Source organism: Clinocottus analis, unplaced genomic scaffold (assembly GCF_023055335.1).
Source record: "Clinocottus analis isolate CAN_PGR_092001 unplaced genomic scaffold, fCliAna1.0.p SCAF_26, whole genome shotgun sequence".
NCBI classification, from domain to species: Eukaryota; Metazoa; Chordata; class Actinopteri; order Perciformes; family Cottidae; genus Clinocottus; species Clinocottus analis.
The window spans coordinates 1,430,332-1,451,485 of NW_027175998.1; the positions used below are offsets into that span (position 1 = coordinate 1,430,332).

Genomic DNA, 21,154 nt, shown 5'->3' on the forward strand with positions numbered 1-21,154 from the left:
CTCACCAGAAAACATCCTAAAATTACATTTTGTGACTCAACAACAGTAGTATTAGAGACGGTCAACTTTCAGTTTTGATTTGTCATCTGCCATTGTTCCCCCTTTGCTGGTGCCAAAGTGCATTCTGGGATATTGAGTCACGCGGAAGACAGGCCACACAAACAAGCTGTTCGCGGCCCGGCAACTTGTCTGTCCCAGCATGCAATTTGGCTGTGCAATTTTGCACCATGACTGAACTTAAGTAGCTTCGCTGTATCTATGCACCGGTATGACGGTAAATTAATATTTCATACTGTATGGAATGCTGAAACCAGCAGCAGGACTAAGGTTGTCACGATACCAAAATTATGACTTCGACACCTATCATAAACATCACGATACCGATACTTACGATACCATACCATAAATACAATACGATACTGATATATTTATCTATAATAGTAATAAAATAACATGTTTGTATGTTTTTTTTATGAGCTTGTTTTTGTACAGCTTTTTGAACACTTGACAAATGGCATTAATATAAGTATTAGCATACAGCAAGATAATAATGAAAACTACATGGGGCCATTGTAGCATTGATTACACACGGCTATGTAGGCCTATTGTCCCTATCTGACCAGATGACTACATGGCTAATTCCAAGTATGAGCAATTGTAGAGTTACAAAATTTTACAGATAATTATTTTTCCTTAACTAAAACTAATTAGCTTAAGATCTACTCTCGGGCTCCACCATCATGTCACCATTTTGCATCAATTGTGTTTCATTTGGTACATTTTTGTGTGCATTCTGACCTCATGATCATCTATGCTTGTGGTCAAACTAGGCTAATGCTACTCGTGGCTGTATATGGGTGAGCTTGGGGTTTTTCAAGTTTATAATTACATTTGCTTACCTGTCGTTCGTTAAACTCTTTAAAAAGTTTGGGGTGTCTGCTTGAAAGGTGCTTGGCCATGTTTGACGTGTTACCTTCCTTTGTCTGTGTTGCTTTAAAGCACGTTTCACAGACGAGTCTATTGGTGTCAGTGGGCTTTCCCTCACAGTCTGCACTGTCCAGATTCCACTCCTGGCATCTTTTTTTTCTACAAGCAGAGGACAGTCGACAAGAGCTCCTGAACTCGAGGCTGTCTCCCCTGATCACTCGCTGTGAGCATGCGATGCCTGCACCTTGTGTGAGCTGGAGCCCCGCTCCTTAAACCCCGCCCCCTTGAGCTCCGTCTCCAGACACTCTCTGAATGCAGGCAGCATGAGACAGAGAGCGGAGCAGTTTTAAGGAAGCTCGCGCGCGCTATGTTGAGAAAGTATCGGTACTTAAAATATGCAAAATCGCATCGTTTTTAACGTACGGGTACCGCGGTACCTTTTTAGTATTGGTATACCGTGCAACATTACGCAGGACACTTGCTTAATCCTGCTCAGACAGTATTGCATGTGAACAGCTTGATGTGCAGTTTAATAGCATATTTTATGGTTTTACAAAGTGATGCACACATGAATAGGTCTCAATTCCAGGGGCAATTTAACTTTTATTTATTACTTTAAAGCAGGAAATAATTCATAATTCATAGATGCCGCGGTGTGAAATGCTATATGAAACATAATCAGAACACACAGCTACACATGTTCTTCACCCAATGGGACCTTTTTTATTGACAAGGTTGGGATGGAGGGAGAAAAGGCCCGATGCTGAGACATCGGGGCTCCACAGTTGGGCCAATGAGAGAGAGAGAGAGAGAGGAAAGTGGTTCTCAGGAGGCAGCAGGTGTCTCCTCTGCTCTAGAGAAGAGCATAAACAGAGAGCGCAGGTCCTTTGGTGGTCTGTTGGAGAGAGCTTGACTCTGTCAGTGGTCGTGCAGTAGCATGGTTGTTCACACCGGAATAGCATTTCTACACTCAGGTGAAGCAGTTCTGCTCCTTTCTACCGAGCTAATCTCTCCCTGTTTGTGTTTGTTTCTCGTCACACACGGTCATTTTTATCAATATTTTAAGTCGATTGTTATTGGAATGTTCACTAAAAACTGTCCGGCCCAGAAAAAAACTCAATGCTCTTGTTTAAAGTCGACTGACAGCGGATCCAGCTGATCCAGCTGGCTGTGATCATCGACGTCGCTACACGTGACGCTTCAGAGGAAAGGACTTCTCATGTCTCTTAAAACACATTTCCTCACATCCTCTTTCCTCATGTCCTCTCTCCTCGTTTGGTTTCCTTGCGTCTCTCCATACATCCCTGGTGGGAGGGACTAAGACAAAAGGAAAAGACGAAAGTAAGGGAAACAGGGATGTAATTAGGGACATCATTGTTAAAGACTGTGATTGTTACTTCAAGTTTAAATTCAACGCTCTCACACACAACAGAGCTTTTCTGACAGGTACACTGCAAGTTGCCACTTCTATTCAGTTCAATGAGCAGTTTGCATTCGGTCCAACCATTTTACCTCAACATTAACATACTGACCTTCCTTTCGGGACGTGTATTATGCAAAATAGTACATGCCACTGTATAATATATTTTATGAGACAATCTAAGTGAAACTGCGATGCAACCTCTACTTTCTCAATATATCCACAATTAGCAGACAGAAATGTCATAATTTTCCTCACTAATGTTGTTGTAGGCTGAAACTGAACGGTTCAGAATTGAATTATTTAAGTTAATATTTAGAATTGTAATAAGATTGTTATTCGAACAAATCACGTTCGGGTGGTTCTGTTAGCTAAATTCATTTTATAAAACAGTAAAACATGTTACACATAAACAGTACTGTACACTAAAGCTCTACTTCCATTAAAGTAAGCGACGCTGTGTAGAAGTTACCCAATATACTCTTTGATGTTATTTTCAATGTGACAAAAAATGTGTTAGTACGGGGCCTCATGTCACTTTGAGTCATTCTTTCTTGTCAAGTTTAAATGTAATTCTACGTGAGTTCTTAAGTCTGACAAAGGCTGTCTGTCTTTTGTTTGTTTTATTCCCTTTTAGAATACAGAAACTGCATCAAGAATATCTCCCTTTCAATAGGTAAATGATGACTACCATCAGTTAAAGAACATGCCTTCACATTAAAATAGACAATTTGTTCGAGGTAGTTACATTATTAGTCCGGTACAGCTGACTTGTTCTGTATATGTCTGTGTCTCGATTGTCTTTATGTCCTTTTTCTGTCTCTGTGTCTTTGTGGTATGATGTACTGGTTTGAAATGCCTGTTGGCGCTAGTGCGAAGAGCAGTAATGTGTTACATGTATTTGGTGTTGGCACTCACAACTAGGAACAGGAAACTGCAATACATGTATGTTTGGGCAAGGGAAGAATAAAGATGTGTATGGCCAGTGTGACTAGTCACTCGTCAGGTTCAGGAATACAGATGTGTCAGCACGTCGTAGCCCAGGTTTTCATCCGGCTTCTCCTCACAAAACAACTGGGAGACAAAACGTCTGGTTGTTGAGTGTTGCTGAGATTTATCTGATGCTATTTTTAATTCAGCAGTCCCCAAACCACTTCTATTCATTTTCAATGTCTTGTTCATTCACTCTCATGTGTTGTCTCTCTATCTTTTTTTGTATCTTCCCAACAGAAGTTTAAACTTAGTAGAAGAAAAAAAAAGGAGGTGTGTTTTATAAATCCCTCTTGGGGAAATTTGGTTGTATTCATACGCACGCTCGCACGCACTCTCACACACACACACACACACACACAAAGCTTATAGGATTGACTTAGGGGTTGGGCTCTTTGCTCGAGAGCACCTAATGGTGTGTTCGCACCAAACGTGCCCCAAAATTATTCTTTAACACGCGTCGAGAAAAAGTGTGTTCACACCAAAAGCAGCAAGACCAATCGCGGTGCCACAAAAGGGGCGTGGCTTATCTCAGACAAAAGAGCGATCTTTTTCGTTATAGACTATAGATGAAATAACCACTAGCTCTGCTTTACACTTGTTGTGGAAGTCACAAACATGTCGGAACATCGACCTCCATGGTGTCTGGGTTCATAATAGTATCCGTAGTCCCACAACAGCGCCTGAATGAAGCGGCTATCAGCGCTTCTTCCGGGTGACGGGCAGCATTTTAATTCAGCACCGGCAGGACGGCGGTGATGAGCGGAACATCTCAACGCTGATTGGCTGATGCAACTATGACTCACGTGTTTTTGCTGCCGGAGTTGGGAAATTTCAACTTGCGCGTCGACCCGAGTTCGCCCCGCGACCATCGGGCTGTTCATGCTGCTTCTATGCGTCTGACGCGCTGCCCGCTGGAAAATATGGGTCTACGCAGCTATGCATTGACTTTGCATTGACTTTGCATGTAATCTCGACGCATGTCGAAATTTTGACGCGTTCGGTGTGAACACGGCTCACAAGGTTCAAGTCCAGCTACTTGCGCTCCTGGGTAAAAGGGCAGTTTGCTAACTTTACCGTATGTGACGCTGAGGGGAGAAATGGAGAGCAAACATGAGCTCCCAGCAGCAGTAAAGTATTTGATCCCACTGCATCTTTTAATAATGTGCCGCCCTTGTTCTTATGTCTGCTCTCAGTGTGCTAAAAGACAAAGCTCTAACCAGCATATACTTTTCACAAGATCTAAAGTAATTCAGCAAGAATCTTGCTGGCTTAAATGTGTAAGAGGAAGGTGAAATAGTAGGCGTTTGAAAAGTTGTAAAAGTGGGAAAGGGATAAGGGAAGCAACATATGGAGTAAGCTATGAAGAGGTTTAATGGAAGTGTTAGAGAATGGTATTAAAGGAGTGTTTCTGGAAGGAGTTGAGATTTCTTTCAATTGTTTTGGGAGATTAAAGACACAACTTGTGCTTAGGTTGAGCCCTGACAAGAGTCCTTTTCTTAGGCATCATTTGGTCACGAGGAGGAAGAGAGAAGGAATCAGACGGCTGATGTCCATATTTTATTGAGGGAACAGACTGTCTGTATTCTGGGTAGAAGAGTCCTGGTCAGTTTATACGGCTTAATAATCAGGCAGGTAGGAAGGGGCGTGTCCAACAACAATTTAAACAATTTGATCTGACATAGATAGGTAGACAATGAAGGGAAGCTAAACTTGGTAATTTGCCTTAAAATGTCCTGTGTATGAGTGAGAGAATGAGTGTTTGTGTCTTTCTTTGTCACTGTCTGAGTCAAAAGACACTAAATATCTCATCTCAATCACCTGGGTCTGTCGAGCAGCAATCAGAGGTTTAATTGACTCCTTGGCTGCGGTGGAATAGTCAAATAATCACCTTCTAACGCCTAACCCAAAGCACTTTTCCTTAACCTCTGTGGAAATGTCACAGGTTCAAGGAAGGATGGGAAGGAGAATTCATGAGGAGTTCGGAAAAGACAACCGTGGTGTTTAAAGAATCCGACTCCACTTTCACTACGCGACGTAGTTATGACACGACGGCAGGCGATGTTAGTGACGTTGGTCTGCTGCAGCAGTGGAACTACAACGTTGTAGTCCATCTCGGACCACAATAAAGCATCTTAAATACTTCATCTGTGTTCTTACAGTGTTGCGTCATGCAGACGATTAAACAACCCGGTTCATATATTACTTTATGAACGAGGTTGGAATAGAAATTAACGAAGGAATATGAAAGTGAAACCAAGGGATTTTAGACAGACTACAAAGCTACTAAACTGTTTCTGTTCAGTTTCAAACCTGCTGAATTAAATACGCTATCCCACTAACGATGTGTGTCATATGTGTGTCTCATATCTATTTATGTTGTTAAGGTTTACATGCAGATTATAATCTGATTATAACAATATGCAGACAACAGTGAATGAAACACCACACAACTTGATAGTGCTTTTTTATAATGTAACAAAATAGTTGATTAAAAAGATGACAATCATAAACAGAGTCAGACTAAAGAGCTCGACCAGTTTAACTCTTTCATTAAAGCTTCTGTAACTAAAGTAAAATAAAAGAATGAGGGCTGAGCTGTTTCATCACTTTACAGCCGTGTTCAGCAACATAAATATAACGTTCATAGTTTTCCAGCTGGTTCAACAGATTATTGAAAGTATTTACAAGTTACGCTGCTTATTATTTACATGATCCGCGTTTGTCGGTCATGATCGTTTGTTCTCGTGAACGGCAGAATGAAACGTCACTTTAAATGTTGCCGCCGCAAGGGATTGTGGGTCAGCATTATCTCCTTTCCTTTCGTTAAGGAAGGTCCAGTGGTTCCTAAGCTAAAGGAGCTAAGTTAGGAAGGATGAAGCTCCTTTCCTTTGCATTTAGAGAATTCGACCGGCACTTATCATGGCAGCCACTTCGGTACTTCCGGGTCATTTTCCTCTGTTAGGAAGGTTCCTAACCAAAAAGGACTCTTCGACCGCAGCCCCAGATCAGACGGGTCCTTGCAAAGAGTTGAAGCTGACTCGCTTTTCCTTTACCCTTGCTTGCAGTTATGATAGGTTGAAATCAGTGGCCACACTGTGCCTGCATACTGGACCCAGCAGGATCTGGACTTCTTTGGTGCATTTCTTACTGACTTATCTGTTTTGTTTTTAGCGCTGTGGACGGCTGGACGGTCCTGAACAGCTGATGCTTCAGCGTAAGACACCGGCCAGCACAGGTAAAGATGTAAACAATGACCGCAGACACACACATGCTTCGTCTGCTGCTCGGCTGGAAGAGAGCAACAGTGAGCGCTCACAGCCCGCTCAGTTCATGAAACAACTGGCTGAGGTCAGCTCTTAGGACCACATTGGCTCTCATTTGTTGAACACAGAGTTAGTGGAACTCCCAGGAAGTAGCGTAGAGAGTCACACACACACACCCAACACACATCTTTAAAGCACATTCTTCAATTTTCATCCTTTACTCTGTCAGCCGGCTAAAAGCTGCAGCTTATCACTACTGTCCTGGACACAGAATTCGGGAGGGCGGGGGAGGCGAGGGTGGATGTCTGAAAACTGTGATAAACTTTCTTTTTTTCTGCGTGTGTGTATTTCTGGTTTTGCAGTGCAGAGTTGTCGCCATTATTTCAGAACGTGTGAGGTGGTCTGTGTTTATAATGCTATTATGTATTTATGTTTGGCAATTGCATGCTTTCAGGGTAATGTTTACCCCCAAAACATTTTATTCAGATTGTTTTAGTGTGAATTGCCTAGTGTTAGAGATATTGTCCGTAGTGATGTCTGCTTTCTCTTGATTATAATGGAACGAGATGCCAAAAAATATATTTAAAAAACAGTTTTCAGAAGCCATGACCTGATTACTCAAGATAAACATTGTTTTGATCAGTTTCATGGAGGAAACATGTGGAATAATGAAATATTTACTATTTTAAACTTAGATGTGTTTTCTGACGGAAGCATTTGTCTCAAGGAGATGTAAAATGTTGGAAATGTAAAAATCTGACTAATAAGCACAGTACAGTCCATCCAATGTAAATTGTATGAAACAGGTTGACATACATCTGTTCGGAAACAATATTGATTGCGTCCTAGATACAAAACCTGTATCAAGCTTTTTTAGTCTTCTGGCCTTAAGGATTTCTTGACAAAACCATCCCTTAATAATGCTGCCAGCACCCACTTTTGCATGTTTGTGTCTGGAAACTACTTAGGTAATCTGTGGAGAGAACTTTGCTGGTAATGACAGTAAGCATCAGAACAGATTAAGCAGGCCCCTCGTAATACATGTTGCAACAGTGATAAAACAATAAGAACAAAAAAGCTAAAATGTTAACTTTCGTCTGCACAATAATATTTTTCTCTATTGCAATATTCCCTTTTTATTTCTTTGTCTTGTTTTTGAATAAGGCATTAGAGATATGAAAATGAATATCAAAGACAGCCGGCCTTTTTTCCTCACATCTATTGAACTACATTATTCTGAGCGGTCTCCTCCTTGTTGTTTTCCTCTCTATGTTTTCTTGTCCCCCATCTCCTGCTCTTTCTCAGACAGCTCTTTTGTTTATAAAAAACAGCATGATATATGTTGTTGTCTGACCAAAACACTAAAAAGTCCCTCAGCGATCTAAACAGCGCAGTATGCTCTACACACACACACACACACACACACACACACACACACACACACACACACACACACACACACACACACACACACACACACACACACACACACACACACACATACAGACTGATTTTGGAATAGTGTCCACATCGACAGTTTTTCCTGTTTGGTCGATCTACTCTTCTCTCCCACTCAAGTCCCAAGAGGGTACGTTGACATTTAACAATAGCACCAACATACGTACACACTCACATGCAATGCAGGCTAAAGCACTTGTGTGTGTGTTAACCACACACACACATGTTTTCACTGAAACTTATGGTTTTTTTTCTCTAAAAAAATCCACATTGGTATATTTTATTCTGAATACTATGAATTCCTGGTCCATTTCTATAATTGTGACAATTTAATGGGCCGCATGTAAGAGTTGGTGTCCTCTAGTGGTATAGTTGCAGATTGCTACCAATAGAATAACCCGTGACTGAAGACCAGCCAGAGGTCATCCGGTCCATAATGACAGTACTTTAGGCGCACTTTAGGTCAGGTGACGTCAGACGGTTTTGCACTCTATAGCTCACTGTGCTGCTCTTTCACAAGAGCAGCACTACAGATCTGTCAGATCTACGGTGGCCTTTAGAAATGTGTTTGGTTTTTCTGCTCTGGGCCACTTAAGGAATATGAAGAGAACCCGCTCCCTATGGAGATAAGAAGTGCTCATTCCAAGCTAACGAAAACACAACCCATTCTTAGTTTAAAGTTATTATATGCTAATTAATACATGGTTCTGAAAATGATGAACACTAGCCCTTTTAATGAAGCATCTAACCACTTTTTAATTTTTCTTTTTGGGGTTAGATGTTGTGCCAAAGATAAGATTTGGCTAGTTTGTTGGAAACATTAACTGTTGTTCATTATTTAGCCTTCTTTTTTACAAAAATATATATACAAAACTGCTGCGGTAAAGCGTCTTTCACTCAGAAAACAGCAAGAGTTAGCGCAATACTAAAAGCTCTAAATTATAGCAGCTTGAACATAAAAGGTCACATTGTTTGTGACAGCAGGTTGACATTGTCCTTCATTTATGTCTGATTTCATCACAAACTACATAAAGTCAAGGCAATTACTGTCATTTTGATTTCCTCGAACACTCTATACATAGCTCTCACTGCCCTGCTCCCAGTTCACTGGCTACTTCTGGTCTGACTCATTTAATGGATTGAGCAATGGAATGGGTGTTGGAGTGAGGAATGCATGTGGGTGTAAGTATGAACTATTTGCATTGCAGTGACTCATCCTTCGTATACCTAAAGACAGAGAGACACATTGGTCTCTCTGTTTTGGCTGTTGTGCAGGTAAATGAATGAAGGATCCTAAAAGCTAGTGGAACTTTTGTGAGAGCATGAGAGCAGAGTGTGTAAGGTGAATGGTAATCTACTCTAGGAATAGCTATTTGTTTCAATAACACTGATGCCTCAGTGCTTAAAATCTGCAAGGTAAAAAATAACGACATCAAAGAAATCTCCGTGTGTTTTTCCATAATGGATTTCAAGAACGCATTTGGAATGCTTTAGAAAGCATTTGGAATGTGTGTAGTGATTTCAGTTTCATGATTGTTTTGCTTTTATATTGTTTATAACAAGTTTTTGGGCTGTCTATTGACAGGAATCTGGCGATGTGATACGTATCATGACACAGGGTTACCCATCCATCCATCCATCCATTTTCGGCCGCTTATCCGCGGCCGGGTCGTGGTGGCAGCAGGCCCAGCAGACCGACCCAGGCTTCCCTCTCACCCGCAACATTTTCAAGCTCATTCTGAGGGACCCTGAGGCGTTCCTAGGCCAGCCGGAAGATATAATCCCTCCAGCATTTTCTGGGACTTCCCCCGGGCAATTTTACGTGCATATTGGGGTGAAAATCTGCATAGAATCAGTGTGTCTTTTTTCATGCAATCCTAACAGTGGTTTCTGCTTTTGCATTAATCACAGTCCATATTACATCAACATCCTGGTACTCATTTTTGTTCAATCTGGGCCGCAGTCTGCCACAACATGTTATTGATTAATAAAAAAGGCTGTGCTGTGTTTTTAAGAATCAATACCAATGCAGTATCACAGAACATAATCTTGCAATACTCAAGTGTATCAATATTTTCTTACACCCCTACACATGCATGGTAATGACATTGACAACTTTGGTAAATTGAACAACATTTAAGATTGTAAACACTTTACAGGACCTGCAAAGGTTTATAGAGTCACTCTGGATGATAAAGAGCTGGGCTGCTTATATTTGGTGTTTGTCACTGGTCTACACGTTTTAAAAGCAAGAGCGATGAGTGCAATACAAAAACTGAATGAGAGTTTTAAGGGTAAATAGACGTTTTTTGTCGTTCTTTATGACACAACAGCATAAGATATGAAATACACGGCCAAGTTGTCAATTCCTCCCGAAGGGTACATCCCAGATTATGATTGAATTTCTAAAAGTTGACCGTTAGCCCCTAATCCACTTTTTTCCTCTCTTCACTTCCTGACTTTGGCCCCAGAGAGAGCATGAAAACCAATCAAGTGTCTTTAACTGTAGGGAAGTGGGTCCTGTGGGACAATAAAGACCAATAAAATGGCCAGGAAATATTGGCACAAAATAAGAAATCCTCTAGTTAGGTGTTAATCACTGTCTTCTTTCTTTCACTTGTTACACAGACACACACACACACACACACACACACACACACACACACACACGCACACAGACACACACACAAAAACGATATGTCATTTTATTGTCCTGCCTATTTGGTCTGGTTCTGCCCAGGCCAAATATGCCCTTGTTATTTTTCCTGAAAGCAACAGGAATGATTTTCTGATGACGCAAAACTGAAGAAAAGCCCTAGGCTTCTTCAAAGAACAACTATGATCTCTCTTTTCTAGAGAGAAAATTAGAAGATTAGCGCGAATCAGGATGGTTAGTTGCCACACATATTGACTGATTTGAGCAGCCTTTTTAATTGATGACAGAAGTTTCCTAAACTGTTAAACGGGAGGTTATTACAAATATGTCTAGAAATGCTAAATGGTCAAAAAAAGACATAGTGTCATCGAACTACAAAAGGCGGAAGGGTGATGGAAAAGTAGGGAAATACAACCTATCGCAGCTCGATTCTGTTGGTTGTTCCAACACTCAGCTGGACATTGTCGAAGTTGTAGTAAACTGCTTGTAAGCCAGAAAGTGGTACAATATTCTTTACATTCTCGTCACTGAAGAGGTGATTGGGGTGCTCTTCACCCCATTATGTAGGTCAAAGTCTTCAAAAGCATTATGTTTGATGTTAAAAAATGATCAGATTCCATTTGTTCAGGAGTGGAGAAAAACAGGACACAGCACAATATGGTGATATTTTGAGTGCTAATATTGTATCAATCTTTATTACATGAACTATTGTTATTGCATTGAGGAATGTTGAGATTAACTGATCTGGCCATTACTGCGGAAATACAGTATAAATGTCTGCCCAGTCCTGAGAGACTTTCAGACCTGCACACTTGTACAGTAAACCCATGCTCACATACCCGAAACACACTTACACACATATCCAAACACTATTTCAGCACAATCAGAGTATTAGCTTACATCTTTTTCACAGGAACAGCTCCTGTTTATGATTGTATGGTGATACTTGTCTGTAAGACATATTCATGGCACAGGAAAACATAGCATTTGTCAACGCAACGACATGTGCGTTGACTTTAGAAGTAATATTTAACAATTAGGATGATATGCAGCAGGAGATCGACAGGCTGATCGGTGCGAATGCAACAGTAAAACAAGTGCTGTACCGGTCCGTCTTAGTGAAGAGGGAGCTGAGTCAGAAAGTGAAGCTCTCCATTTACTTGTCAGTATATGTTTCAACCCTCACCTATGGCTTCGAACTCTGGGTTGTGACCGAAAGAACGAGGTCGCGGATAGAAGTGTCCGAAAGGAGTTTCCTCTGTAGGGTGTCTGGGCTCAGCCTTAAAGATAGGGTAAGGAGCTGCGTTTCCTCTGTAGGGCTCAGCCTTAGAGATAGGGTAAGGAGATGAGTTTCCTCTGTAGGGCTCAGCCTTAGAGATAGGGTAAGGAGATGTGTTTCCTCTGTAGGGCTCAGCCTTAGAGATATAGTAGGGGGATAAGTTTTCTCTGTAGGGCTCAGCCTTAAAGATATTGTAAGCAGATGAGTTTCCTTTGGAAGGCTCAGCCTTAGAGATAGGGTAAGGAGATGAGTTTCCTCTGTAGGGCTCAGCCTTAGAGATAGGCTAAGAAGCTCAGACATCAGGAGGGAGCTTGGAGTTGAGCCACTACTGCTTCGTGTCGAAAAGAGTCAGCTGAGGTGGTTCGGCCATCTTATAGGGATGCCTCCTGGACGCCTCTTATTAGAGGTTTTCCAGGCACATCCAACTGGTAGGAGGCCCAGGGGAAGACCCAGGACACGCTGGAGGGATTATTTCTCCAGGCTGGCCTGGGAACGCCTTGAGGTCCCCAGAATGAGCTGGAAAGTGTTGCTGGTGAGAGGGAAGCCTGGTTCAGTCCGCTGGGCCTGCTTCCACCGTGACCCGAGCCCGAAAAAGCGGCTGAAAATGCATGCGTGGAGGGAATTATTACCTCCTGTTATGGTGAGTAACTGGATAAATGCACAGCCAAGAGTCCCTTCATCCTGCAGAGACATGATCAGAGCAAACAGAAAACTGCTGCTTTCTGGACACTTCAAATATTGAATGGTGTTTCCCGGTTCGCTTGTCTTTTCCTGCACACTTTTCTGGATGAGTTGAGTTCAATGAACCATCTTTTTATTTCCTTTGATGAATATATTTGGCTTTGTAACTGGTGGTTTGACTAGCTTTTAACCTTTCTTTGCTTGATGAGAAATATGCTATTAACACATTTTTACCGCGTTACCTTTTTTACCATACATCAATATTGGTATGTCAATACTAAAATGGTACCCCTACGTTTAGAAACAATACAATTTGGCATGTTTTTAGTGTCGATACTTCTTTAAAATAGCATGAATCACACACACTCACTGCTCTGCTCCCTGTCATGCTGCCTGCATGCCTTGACTTTAAGGAGGCAGGACTCATGGAGGCGGGGCTAAAGGAGGAAGTGCTGCCAGCGCTCTCACATGCAATAGGCAGCGAGTGTTCGCTTGGGAGACATAAGTGCATGAGCTCTTGCCGACTGTCCTCGGCTTGTTGGAACAAAAGATGCCAGAAGTGAAATCTGGAAGTACTTTGGCTACATTGCAGACTGAAGGAAAGCCCTTTGACACACAGAGACCCGTCTGCAAAACCTGTTTCAAAGCCACACAGATCATGGGAGTAACGTGTCAAACATGGCAACGCTGCTTTCAGACAGATCCCAAACAATAGGTCTACATAGCCGTGTATAATCAATGCTATGATGGCACCACATAGTTTCCATTAATATCTTGCTGTAGGCTAATACTAATATTAATGCCATTTGTAAAGTGTTAAAAAACTGGGCAGAAAAAAACTGGTCAAAAAGTAAACAATACAGACATTTTATTTATTACTATTATAGATAAATATACTAGTATCGTATCGAATTTGTGGTATTGTATCGGATTCTGGTGTCATATCGTAAGTATCGGCATCAAAGTCATAATTGTGACAACCCTAGTAAGTATGCGTGTGTCTTTTCTTGCACTGCACAATATCTCCTTCATGTGTGCTGTTTTGGCACTGAATGACTGAACTCTTTGACCGTGTTTCCACACTTGATGGTGAGAGAGAGTATAGAATAAATACACTGCAGAATTACTCTCAAGTGTTCATTTGCTGCTTTGTGTCCTCGCTGGCCCTCTTGAATTTGACTGTTTAATTTCATATAGATGTAATAATGTTCATTTCATTCAACACCGTCATTCATTACAAAGAACAAGAGCTGCCCAAGGCCCTCACAGAATCCAGCTATCAAAGCCCTCTGTTGATGAGAATCCAGCTAGCTATTAGCGAGGTCTCGTTAGCATATTGTTGATGTAATCGTATACTTAATTGCTAATTAGGAGGCTCATTGCTAATTGCATTGATTGAATATGTAATTTATGTGTGGAGAGTTTGTTAATACAGTAGTGAAGTGATTGGGGAGATTGTCACTACAGAAGTGTCTGGGTGTTTTCCTTGTCTTTGTTAATTGTTGACATTGTTTACGGTTGCATTTGTTCAATTGTTTAAAGCTGCAGGTGTGATTGATGGCTGTGTAATAATATGCAGGAACATATCGTATTTGAGAATCCGAGGCTTATTCACAGATTTTTTTTTAATGTCTTTGTATAATCTTGGTCACTTCTGGCACATTCTAATGCCACTATTCCATCACATAGACTGATCTTAATTAATGAGTTTGCCAACCCAATTATAAACATGAGGTGAGTTAATGGAAAGGACAATTAGGTTTCCTGTGCATATCAGCCCATGCAGTCGGTAAACAGTTATTCCACGCTAAATCCTTTAATTTATTTATCTATCGACACCTCCACTCTGCCTTTTTTCTAAAGCAGTAAATAGGATGTCCCATGTCTATGCAATCAATGCTATTAGTGATGTGTTTTTATTGTCCCTTAGTTTCTTAATATGTGTCAAGCAACGGAGCTGACTCTCCGCTCTCTACTCCACTGGACACGACCTGAGCATTGTTGCTGAGCATCAGAAACATTCTTTTAGAGCATGTGTGGCTTGGACTGATCATCATGCACACATTGTTTTGAAGCGGAGGCCAGTAATTATAAAATGAACACATCCAGTGAATCACATTATGTTCACTTTTTTATATAAAAAATGAATATTATAACGTAGACGGTCCTTATAGAAAACTGCAATAGCAATTGGGACAAAGCTCTTCCCCCTTTCCTACCAACAGCTATGTGCTCTCCATCTGTCTGACTTTTTGTTCTAATGTCCATGTTGTCTTCCTAGATGGTCTCAATGAGAAGTGAAGATGACTTTCTGTCTCACACAGTCCAGTTCTATCCCGATCACAACCCTCTCACTCTTTGATGACAGATCTCCCAAATGAGTTACAAGTAGTAGGGACTAATGCTGCGTTCGCGCCGTGTTTGGTAATCATAACACCATCAGTAAACCCACACAGCTCTGTAAATTTTACAGACTCCTGCAGTAGCTGCGTCTGGTTTATTGGCATTAAACTAGTTACCTTTTCCCTCATCCACCATGGAAATAACTACTAGTTCTGCTTTATACTTGTTGTGTAAATTCCATGTATGTGGAAACATCAAGCTCTATCATGTCTGGGTTCATAATATTAAGCATAGTTCCACAACAGCGTCTGAATGACGGCCGCTATCAGCGCTACTTCAGGGGAACCGGCAGCAGTTTGATTCAACAACGGCAGGACAGCGGTGATGACGGGCGAAGCATCTCAACGCTAATTGGCTGACGCAACTCAGCCTCACACCATTTTTTTCAAGTTGGAGAATTTCAACTTGTGCTATTTGCGCCGTCTCAAACGCATCATTCGCACCGCCCGGTGGAAAGTTAGCTTTATTGCAACCTATTGCGTCTGTGCATTGACTTTGCATGTAATCTACTCCCGCGAATAATTTGCGCCGCGTTTGGTGTGAACACGGCATCACACCATGGGAACTTGGATCCACACACGCACACAGACAGACGGGGGTGATAAACCAAAGTCTTATGTCACTCTTACACAGATATGGCACGTGAGGAAAAGGTAAAGAAAGTACGTTAGAGAGTGACAGATGGAGGCCGGAAAAGATTAAGCAGAGAGAGGGGGAACATAGGAATTCAGAAAAATATTGAAAGACAGAGGAGATGTATAGGAAATGGCATAACAAAAACAAAAGGCTTTGAACTGCTTTGTGCAGTATACTTTGATGTATTCATTATATTTCCGTCAACATGATAATGTTCTGGTTAATGCTTAGAGAATTTGTGAGAATCATTAATGACTATCATTAACATTTCAAGACAGACAATGAAATGGAAAGAATTGTTACATTTTAATGTTATGGATAGGCAAAATATTCTACTAGCAAACTGTTTTCTGATCAACTCTCAAAGCGATGCATTCCAGCAGCTTAGTGCATTGTCACAGTGCACACTTCTGATTGCTGAATGGAAAATGAATACAAACCTTGTGTGTGTGTGTGTGTGTGTGTGTGTGTGTGTGTGTGTGTGCGTGTGTGTGTGTGTGTGTGCATGTGTGTTTGTGTAATTGAATGAAAATATTGATAATTAGCATGTGTAATGGTTTGGTTGCTCTCAAATTACTTTGAATACATAATAATGTGTTTGGTTAGTTTAAGTGTGAGAGTGAGAGGGACTATGTTTAATGTGCGTGCGTGTGTGTGTATGACCCGTTATTAAAGCAGCTCCTGTCCTCCTGATGTCAGAATTCAGATCCAATTCAGATTTAGATTCAACTTTATTGCCATTGCCCATAGCACAAGTACTGTGACAAAGAAATGCTATGTGCAATGACAATGAAGTTGAATCTGAATCGGATCTGAATCCTAACATCAGTCGTCATGCTTGAGTCCCATCACATTCATCCCGCTACATTTCTCCTCTCATAACTTATATGGGTTGTAGTTCCAGGTGGATTAGGTGAAAGCTGGTTTTGTTATTGCAGTGAAAAATGACTGGTGAGATGGCACCAGTGAATGTTTGGGTGGCTAAACACATTGTTACAAATCATGTTTTTTTTCTTCATTGTTCCCTAGCGAGCGGTGGAATTGACTTTAGTTCCATCCGTCTATACCTCCTCGTCTCTCTGCTTTAGTCCCTTCGTCCCTGACGTAGTTATACAACAATATACTGTCAATTGATGAAATCTCTGTTTGCTTCTCTTTGTTTTTAAAAGCACCACAAGAGGCACCAGCATGCCAAATGCTGAGCCACGGGCCAAGCAGAAAAACACATGAATCTATATTGTTGTGCGAATGCAATTGCAGTGCTGCAACAGTGGAAACACAGACGCAATGACATTTGTGTTTGACATGACCCATTTACTTGTACTCCTGTGCTCTTGTACCTGTCCTGGCTCCAAGCTATGCCATTTTTTTGCCAAGATCGGTGGAGTGACAGTTTACTGCGTTGTTGTACTGAACCAGGGCAAACATGATTTTCTGTGACTTTAGTTAGTGGATTTGCAGATAGTTTGGAAAATATAATTATGATTGAATATTGTGTCAATTTGTTGCAAATGTTCCATTAAATGTAATCATTTAAGTAAGTGCCACACACAACATTAAAAACACATGTTAGTGTGACATGCAACTCCTGCTCACTTATCTGAATCTAACGCCTATTAATTTGGCATTCAGTGCAGTGTGTTAGTGTCTCAGAATGTTCCATTTTGCACATGCTTTGTTGTTTTTTGTGACAGAATATTTCCAACTTTGACAGGCCATCAGGGGCCCATATCAATCAAACCCCAATGGGAGCACTATGGTGTTGGTATCTCTAAGTAGCAACCATTGGGCCCTGAAGTGTAGTGACAGCTTGAACTGGGGGCTGTCAGCAACAACATTGTAGCCTTTTAGCCCAACGAAGCATAGCTGGAGCACGCCTTTGGTTTTCATGGATGGATAGATGAATGGAAGCATGATGGGTGATAGAAATGATGTGCAGGGAAATGCCAGCTGGGCTTACCCTAGACCCAACCCCTCCACATGTGTTCCTAATGGTTCACTGCTGATGCTTATTTTCCTGTCTCTCTGTAAGCATGGTCAAACTGAACACACAATGTGATTGTTCTGCTCTAAGCATGTGAGTAAAGGTCCTTAATGTATAGCTTTGTCCTTGAGGTGAGGTGATCTGGTGTGAGACTGCTAGCTCCTCCATAAAAAAGCAAAGCAGCTTTCAGGAGATTCTGATTTCACTTCTTTTGCCAGGCTAAAGTTAATTTTGAGCTATAACTTAAGCCCTAGCTTTACAACCATTAAATTGACTGCGACATGGCTGTGCAGCAAAAGCCCGGCAGGAATTCAACAGCGAGGCTATCATTTGGGAGCTTTTTTTCCCAGAAGATATATGCTCACTCTCAAAATCCATTGAGACTGTCAATAGTCATTGTCGGATGCTCAAGAAAAGTGGATGCAGATGGTCTTCTATAAATGGTCCAACAAAAGACGTCACATCCTTATTGGCCATGACTTTATGTAGATTTGAGTGTGCTGCCTCTGTGAAGGAGAGTGGTAAAGTCTATACAGTGCGAGATCTCATTGAGCCTTTTAAGTGACGACTTGTACTTCTAAACACGCAACACACACATTGCATGCCCTTCAACTTGCTCTGCACCTTTCAGGAGACAAAACAGAATTTACGAACAAAGAGGAAGGCTTCACTTATCGTGCTACCTCAATTCTTCAGAAAAAAACTTTGAGCTGGATCCTGAGACTTGATGTTCATTGAACGATATTAAATAAATCTTGGCAGGTTGGAACCCCCTGAAAGCAGGGCGCCAAAACTTTGGGTACCAAGCCATAATAAGTTAATCCTAGATCTACTGCAGATATTTAGGTCCGTCCCTATTCAGCGGAACAGTCTACACCATCCTGCTGCCCTAATTAGCTCTCAGCTTTCCACTAGTACATCTTCATAGGCTCAAATTGCTCCACGAGGACTTGTCATCGGTCCCTGCAGCAAAGGGACATGCAGCAAAGGGACACACACCTCCATTCATCTGTGCACCCACAACTAAAACACACCACTGTAAAACTACATCAGTCATGTGCACAGTGAGTTACAGTAGCACTAGTATTGCCACGAGTGTTTTCCTTGTGTTCGTACTGTATACAATGTGTGAGTACGTATAAATACATGAATTATTTTTCTCCCAAGGTTGGCTAAATACTTCACTTGTGTCTTGTGCTTCCATTAAGTAATTAGGTTCCAGTGTTTCTCCGAGGTTTACAGCTTCGGGGGTGGGAGTGTGGCGGGGGGGACGACGACGACACATACCCTCAATGCAGTGGTTTTCAAACTTTTTCTGTAAATAACATCATTTTGTGACTCCCTCTGTGCTTTTATAGTGACAGAATAAAGGAAATTACAGACCAATTTCTTTTTAAATTGCAATCACTTAGAACAATGAAAATAACGTTCTAACGTGCAAAAAATAACTAATATTTAGTTACTACCAAATATTATTGTGGAAAACAATGAGCTAATATTTTTTTGATAAAACAGAATGAGTGCAGATATGTGAACGTCAGGTTGTATCAGTATTAGTGGCTGCAGTGAGCTGTATTTGTAGAGGAAAGCAGCAGCTTTTCTCTCCAAATATAAACTGGGTTGTAGATTTGATACGGCCGGTCTCCGTTCATGCTCCATGTTCATCTGAGATCTGTTTTCTGTTTCGAGAGACTGAACAGCAGAAAAAAACCTGACGGAGACTTCTGGAGATTGACTTTTGGCAAAACGCCAAGAATCGGCAAGTCGCGCATGCGCAAATTTAACCTGTTAACGGCGTAACTAAACATTTAACCGACACTACAGGCATTTCTCCATATATTTATTAATGACTTAGTTTTATGTCCGTGTAGTTTTATGTCCGTGTACTTTGTACTTTTGTAATGCGTGAAGCCAACATCTCATTGTTGATACGAGACACGAGCACTTTGGCTCGTTTCACTTTCAGTTCAGAGAAAATCGTTCAGAGAGCTGCTCTGGTGATCCTTGCAGGAGAGCTACTGATGCCATCTTCAACTTGACAGCGTTTAAAACGCAGATATAAGTTAGTTGTCTACTTTTCACGCGACATATTTTTCGACGCGCTCTGTCCGCTGCTGTGTGTGTGCTCAGTGCTCACCTGTATGCGCCCAAGCATCTGTGCGCATAGGGTGGAACTCGTGCAACCACGTAGACATATGGTTTGCATACTGTCTGTCTTTTCTTCTTCCTTCAATATCTTTACCTCAGCCCTGACCTTATTTCTGGAGAAATAGTTTGACAGATTTTTTTTAATTAAGCCATCAGATATGTGGAATGAAAATCAGTTAACACTGTTTTTTTCACGCTTTCTTAGAATACATTTAATGAATATCTTCTTTGTGCCTTTCCAAAGGGTGAAGAAGCTTCCCATACAGCAATTTAATACCCTCTACTTGTGTCTCTATGTGACTTTATCATTAACCCTTCAGTGTCTCTATTGTTTATCACAATAAAATCTGTTCAGAATAAAAGAAAACAATACCTTCATATTCATATACAGCGGCATGCTTAGAGCTCACGAGCCGAGCAGTGAACATGAAGTTCTACTGCGGTGCTGATGTGAGGGACATGCTGTGGTTGGCAAAAGTCGTTGTAGTTGTTTCTGAGCCGAATGTCCAACCAAGAGAGACTAAAAAAACTATTATTTCCACACATTCACACCTGCAGGCAATTGTATTTTTACAGGAGAAACTCCTTTCAGTGAGTTTTTCCTTTACTTCATTATTTGTGTCATGCAGATTAGCATCTATTTGTATTTTGTATATCAATTGTATGAATATAGTACAGACAGCTTCTCTAGTTCCCGAATTATTGACTCCATTATTAATAATAACATTGGCTGATTCAAACTCAGCTTCAGCTGTTTCAAGGACAGCTTGGTGCTCTTTCCGTGCCATTCCTTTTCTGTCTCCAGCACAATCAGTTTCTTGTGCTTTGAGCAGATTTCACCAGGTAGTCACAGAAACACCATGTTTTTGACAATGTTTTTCCCGTCATGACTCATCTGCAGACTTCTCTATTACTACCAGTGAATCATGTATATGAATATTTGTATAAGAATGATAGTTTCCCAAGCCATTTGATCCACACACATTGTTGATTACTATTACTATGATACTGATGAAACTATACTTTAGTAAATGGAACAACACAAGCAGTATTCTGTATGAGGTGGTGGATATGTGATCCTCAGTGATGCTTCATACCGTTTGCTCCATTCAGTACATCCCAACATGAATCACATCAGAGAGGTCCAGAATGTGGTCGAAAAGGGTTGTCAGGTCTGCACAGCGAGATAGATAGATAGATAGATAGATAGATAGATAGATATATAGATAGATAGATAGATAGATAGATAGATAGATAGATAGATAGATAGATAGATAGCTTTATTAATCCCGAGTAGGGAAACTCA

The 21,154-nt window shown here is 41.1% G+C and overlaps 1 protein-coding gene across 1 annotated transcript in view; it reads left to right on the forward strand.

The window, feature by feature from the left end:
- Positions 1-21,154, forward strand: part of LOC137794835 (teneurin-3-like) — a 274,268-nt gene that overhangs the window by 11,542 nt on the left and 241,572 nt on the right. The window contains exon 2 of the mRNA XM_068591903.1: positions 6,512-6,575. The gene's annotated coding sequence lies outside the window, so the exon portion shown is untranslated. The remainder of the gene's footprint in view (positions 1-6,511; positions 6,576-21,154) is intronic.